This window comes from Halyomorpha halys, unplaced genomic scaffold, assembly GCF_000696795.3.
Source record: "Halyomorpha halys isolate HHAL.00 unplaced genomic scaffold, Hhal_1.1 Scaffold21.1, whole genome shotgun sequence".
Taxonomy (NCBI): domain Eukaryota; kingdom Metazoa; phylum Arthropoda; class Insecta; order Hemiptera; family Pentatomidae; genus Halyomorpha; species Halyomorpha halys.
The window spans coordinates 278,237-285,225 of NW_027112014.1; the positions used below are offsets into that span (position 1 = coordinate 278,237).

General features: G+C 31.4%; 1 protein-coding gene across 1 annotated transcript in view; it reads right to left on the reverse strand.

Annotated features, from left to right (window-relative positions):
• LOC106681891 (leupaxin) overlaps positions 1 to 6,989 on the reverse strand; it is a 208,802-nt gene that overhangs the window by 188,625 nt on the left and 13,188 nt on the right. The window lies entirely within an intron of this gene.

Here is a 6,989-nt window from a genome sequence, read left to right on the forward strand (position 1 = left end):
CTCTTCCATTCCTGACAATCCTCCGAGGCGCCTGAAAAGAAGATGGCCACGAGACCAGCTAATGTAAAATGTCATTAGAGTGCTACCAATAGGTTATCTCAGTATGGGTAATATGGAATTAATCCGAAGTAGTAAATTATAAATTAATATGTACCCAAGAACAGAACAAGGGCAGAGAATGGGAGATGAGGCATTTAGGAAATATTGGGGAGGGAAAGGAAGGTTAGTGTAACATGATAACAATTATATATTGGGGGAAAGGGGGCACCGACTCCTCTATAGTATCCTTTAATAATGTTACTCTTATCCCTGTCGAACAGATCCGCTATCGTGGACTACATCTGGACAAACAACTAACTTGGAATCCTCACACAAGACTGAAAAAACAATACACTGCAAATCAATTCCGACCACTACAACACAAGACAAGCGGTCTAAACTTCCAATCCATAACAAAAGACTGATCTAAACGAATATAATAACACCTATCTCGACATACGGAGTTGAGCTTTGGGACACCACTAAACCTTCGAATTCCTCTCGTATCCAATCCTAAATCCTCAATGCTTCTTTGTCACAAATAAAATCTTGCGTAAAGACCTTAATGTCCCAATGTAACCGATCTAGCCCAAACCGGAAATCAATCCTTCCATAATAAACTCCCTAACAACCCAAATCCACTAGTTTCTAGTTTTGTTTCCTCTTCCATTCCTGACAATCCTCCAATGCGCCTAAAAAGAAGATGGCCTCGAGACCATCAAATGTAGAAATATTATTAGATTGCTACCAATGGGTAGTCTCTCTACACCTCTCTATCATATCATTATGATCTTACATCAAACTTACTACGTACTTATTACTTAGGAAATTAAACTTCATATGGAAGACTGAAACCCAGTCCACTGCAAGACATTCTACTATGAACTTTTTATACATTATTGTATTAATATTATAATTTATATTAATATTAGTTTTTTGTTTTGTTTTTTCTTTCTTATATTGTTTAATCATATATTTATTATTTTTTGTTTTAATTTATTCATATGTTTTTTTAAATCTATTTATTAATTGTTTAAACTTATTTATTTGTTTTTAATTGTTCTACTGGTGTGACTAGTTTATTTTTTGTTTATTGATAATTTCATAATGAGGTGTTACTCGACGTTTTGATCTGAATTTCAAACCTTCATCAGGGCTACAAAGGAAAATCACTTAGAGAAACATAAAAATAAATAAAAAAAATAAAAAATTTTTGGAAATATACATAATAATGAATTAAGTAGAAAGTAGTTGATTATTAACAACAGAAGTAGTACTATTTACAGTTTTCTCTGAGTGTTACAGTGTTATCCCTTTTTTTTTCCATTGCAGCCGTGATGAAAGCCTCAAATTCTGGTCGAAACATCGGCTCAAATAAATAAGTTTTCGTTTATGTGCTGTCCGCACCCCCCGGCCATCTTCTCCTCATATAGTTATATCTCCTTGATAGTTTCGTTTAATTTGCATTGCATTTTTGTAACGAATTGAACATGTATTGCGGATAATTGTAGATGGGAGGTATGAGATAACAGCGTAGAGTTGAGGAAAAAAAAAAAAAGAATCTATGTAATATAACTTAGTGTGAGAAGGTAAAAAATATATATAATATAAGTTATATGAACCATGTAAGGCCCACCAGGCCGATCTGGAATAAAAATAATATAATAATAATAACCCGGGTCTAGGAGTTAGTGACTCTTTGATACCGCGGAGATGAATCAGCTGCATGGTAGTCAATACGGAAGGTTGATCAAGTTCGTACTAAGAACAACTACCCAACAGATCTACAATGTTTTAAGAATATTCAAAACGAGAATGTTTTGCTGATGAAACGATGAAAGTTAAAAACCAACTTGGAGAAAAATAAATATTCATTTTTGTCCTTTTTTTTTTTTTTTCTATAATCAACCAGAGTCACCTTCACACTTCGTCCAAGACCCTCCAACCCATGGGGCCACTTAATATCGACAGCACTAATTCATCGATATCATAACTAGTATACCAAGCAGAGAACAATTTTGGCAATTTTTTAAACCAATAAAACAGCCTGTTATAAGTTTGTTAAGTTGTTACAATTTACAATCGCTGTATACGCTTTTAGAAGTTGCGGCAACCTTTACAAAATGAAAAACATTTTTATAGAATCAATATTGAAAATAAAAGGACCGATTAAACGAAACGAATCGTAAGTCTCTCAGCAACAATAATAAATGTCCATTTTTTGGAATTTCTATTTTTTTTTTTCGGTAACATTGCCTGGTTAAACTAATACAAGTAAAAAAAAAAACAATGTTTTCAGAAGAAGTCAAAACTTTTTCCTTATTTTCTATACCACAACAACATATCTACATCCTCGAAACTCATAACCTTCAGTTTATAGTTTTGAGGATTCATTTTTCTGCAATTGGAAGTAGGACACCGGTAGTCTTTGCTCCGGGACACAGCCATGATAGAACAAAGACCGGACAAAAATATATTTAGTATGAAGAAACAATAGCCTTATAAACTACTTTAGGTAGCGCGGGTAGCACTATGGTAAGGCGCGTAACTACTAACTCCAAGAACCCGAGTTGAATCCGGTTGGGCAGAAAATTGTTTTCTGTTACACTGTAGCCGTGAGTCAACTTCTGTGGGTTCTTGTTGGAGCCTTCCTGAGGTCCACCCAGCCTCTTAAATTGGGAACCCTTAATTGGGTAAAAATCTGGCGGTCGTGCGTGATTCTGACCAAATCACCTCCTTGCATAACCGTCGGTCTAGTAACGGTATTTCCTTGCAAAATACTACACCCCCGACCCGAGTGAAATATGCTTACATCCCTAACATATCTTATATCCCTCATGACAGCCTCAACTTTAAAAGATTTTTAATTAGAATTACTGACCAAACAGCAACCCAATAATAAATAAATTGCTTAACTGAAGGAGAACAGAACCCGGTCGCATGAAGACCCGATATTACAGTAATGGGCCCTATTATCAATTAGCATAAATTTCCGAACGCTATCATCCCATTTACGGCTCACTAAAGCCTATTACACAACGATAATCAAGTTAGGAATGCGTGAACCTAAGATTCAAAAAAACCAACGAGTTGGGAGTAGTTAACTACATTCGTATTTAGATACAAGTATTTGCTAATACAATTTCTTTCGATACTTAATAGTTGACGAACCGCAACTCCGTTTTGCAGCAATAGTACTTGTATTTGTAGCTCACAAAATACAAACCTCAACTAGTAGTTATGAGTAGTACACGTACAATTACTTATAGAACATAAGTTTTATATTTATGTGTGTATTTATTATATTTTTTTTATATTTATTAACTATTTTTCTTAATAATCATAACTTTTTATAATTATTACTTTTAGCTTAATGTATTCATTTTCTTTTTTTTGTATACATATATATGGAATGTTAGTTCGAATTTTAATTTAATATAATGAGGACAACTATGAAGGGTTTTGTATGTAAACATATTTTGATATATTTAAAATGTTAACTATTTTTTATACTGTTGACTATAATCGACAGCTGAAGTGGTTCGGCCATGTTATCAGGATGGACGACCACAGAGATCCCTTAAAGACGAAGGACTATGTCCCAGATTGCAGAAGACCAAGGGGCCGCCCTAGGATGGCATATCTTGACTACATTGAGCGACTCTGTAGGGCGAGGGGGAAGGACATCCGACAGGCGAGGGCCCTAGCCAGAAATATGAAAGAGTGGAATTTCTGGCTGAATGTTCCTCTACGCTGAGAGGCACTGAAGAGGAAAGCAAAAGAAGATGACTATAATTCTGTTTTGTTTGATGAAGAAAAAAAAAAAGCCATGTTCGGGAAAGAGAAAAAATTGCCAAATTAAAAACAATGCAAAATATATAAATACTATAAATGGAATAATAGAAAGAGAAAAAAAAAAAAAATGAAAATATGTAAAGAAAAAAGAACGATAAAAAAAAAGTATAATTTTTTTATATAATTCAAAATATTTTATACTGAGACAATTTATACTATTTTATGCTGTACTATTTATATTAATAGATCAATTTATTTAGACTCTTCTGATTTCCAACATATTATGGTACCCTTTATATGATTTAGGGGATGCAGAAAATGAAAATCCTATTAATTTTAATACAGCAAATCGCTTTAATTTAACTTTTTTTCTTTCCAACATATGTTTATTGAGGTGCATAAAATAAAAATTATATCGATTTTAAGATCGCGTATCGGTTTATTTTAACTTTTCATTTTCTGCATCTCCTAAAATATATAAAGGAACTCTTATATGTTAGAAATTAGATAAGTAAAAATAAATCGATACGCAATCTTAAAATCGATAGCATTTTCATTATCTAAATCTCCTAAAACGCATAAATGGGCTCGTTATATTGATTTTTCAAAAAGTAGGGCTAGAAAAATAGATTTGCGATGAAAAAATTTTACTTTAGAAATGATTATTAACAATTTTAGTTGTACATCTCAACCAATTACTACTACAGTTCCAAAAACTAGTTGAGATTTGTATTAGCAACTTTTTTCCATTTACTGTATTTGTAGTTTTGAGCAACAAGTACAACACTGTACTTATAGAAAGGAGTTACGGTCCGTCAACTACAAAGTAACGTAAGGAGTTGTATTTACAAAAACTTTCACCTACTTGTATCATCGTTAAACTCCTTTTTTTCCAAAAGTGCCAACTAATCACTAAAAATAATATTGTTATTAAAAATAAAAATATACTATATTAAAATAACTGATTGAAAATAAGTAAGTAAATGTCATAGCAGATGTTTTCAACAATAATATCTACAATAACCCTAAACAGCTAGGTTATGATTAGTTAGTTCCACTATTACCGATATCGATATTAGACATATCGATTACTATATCAGCTGATAAGGACAATTAGCTGTTGCATTGGCTAAGCAGCCAACTGATAAGATAAATGGGTCCAAACGTTCGTCTCACCACTGATTGCAAATATATAACAAGTCAGTTTATTCAATAGATTATATCAATATTTTGAAATGCATGATAAGTAAGTTTTATTTTATTTTATTTTTTTGTGTGTGTTTTACATATGAGAAATTTGTAACAACATTTATATCTCAAAGACTATCGGCTCTACAGAGAACAGTAAGGTTTCAAATTGAAGAAAATTTAATCCGGTTTATAAATTAATACAATAATATTTGTCGAAAATTCACGGGGTGCTGGTCAAAATGGGCAAAACCAGAAAGAAAGTAGGAAACTTTCTTAATGTTTTAAATTTTTGTTGTTATATTATTTCATTCAGTAATAATCTATATTAAATTTTGAGGACAATATGGTCGGGGGTGCGGTCAGCAAATAAACAAAAATTTATTTATTTGAACTGACGTTCCGGCCTAAATTTCAGATCTTCATCGGGGCTAAAAATAAATAACAGCCATCATTCAGAGAAAAATAAAAAGGAAGGAAAATATGCTATTAATTTAGTAGAATAATAAAAAGGAAGGAAAATATGCTATTAATTTAGTAGAATAATAAAAAGGAAGGAAAATATGCTATTAATTTAGTAGAATAATAAAAAGGAAGGAAAATAATAAATACATAAAGTTGGAAGTGTACATAACAATGAATTAAGTAGAAAGTAGTTGATTAATAACAATAGATAGTAGTTGATTGATAACAATAGAAGATGAAATATAATATTATTTAAGAATCATACAAAATAAATTATGAAAAATTCCAGACTGCATATTTATTTATTTTTTTTACACATCTATATAATTGTAATTTTTTTTTTACTCAACTATATAATTGTAACTTTTTATTTAATCATCTATATAATTGTAATTTTTTTTTACTCATCTAACTATTTTGCCCATTGTATCATATATTTGATAATTTTTTTTATTATGTTGATTTAAATTGTTTTTCATTATTTTTGAAATTAGTTACATATCTTATTATGTTAATTGCATTATTGGTCATTTACATTTTCTTCCGCACATTTCATTATGTTTATTTCTTCAACACTTTCTGTTTTTTTAATTTTTAATAATTTATTTTGTATAATTCTTACTTCTATCCTGAGCTTACAGATGTCGATTAAATACATGGCAATTGATCCCGTCAGCTGCTCGTTGACATGATGGATAAGCCTTCATGGGGGGGGGAGTCGTTAAACTCGTTATAGGGCTATGAAAAACACATTTTGTAGTACACACGCTTGATAGAGTTCAATTGAAACTAATTCAACGCCTTCTGATGACAACATCCAGAAAGTTTATAAAAAAAAAAAAAAAAAAAAAAAAAAAAAAAACGAAATTAAAAATGAATCCGTGTTCAATTTTGAAAGATAGTTGTGAAGAAACTACAGATACGATTGGTCACAAATGCGATTTAAGGTATAATAATAAAGTTATTTAGACCCTTACGATAACAACGGCATAGGGGAATAGTTTGATATCTAGGTCAGAGGCACCATACCATCAAGTATAATAATAAATATAAAATTGTCGAATTGCGTAATGATATAAATTGAAACTTTGATTATGCAGCATTCCTTCTCCATAAAATTAAGTGTAGTTTCTCGAAAAATATAACCAACTGGTCAAAAGTGATAGTCTACAATGTATGGGACGAAGATATCTCCGAGAAAGCCAACGAATAGTAAAGCTTATAATCTTGCCAATTGCATTACATGAATATCTCCAAATCACTATTTTGTTTTTAGATGAGCTCATCTCAGTTAGCTGTATGGGTTTCAAATATAAAAGATGATACACTGCACTTAAAAATGTCTTTAACGTCAATAATACCAGAAAGTATAAGTTAAGCCTATCTCGACTGATCTACATGACTGTAGTAAGGTCAATCTGGACATACGGAGTTGAGCTTTGGGGCTCCACTAAACCTTCGAATTCCTCTCGTATTCAATCCTTACAATCCAAAATCCTTCG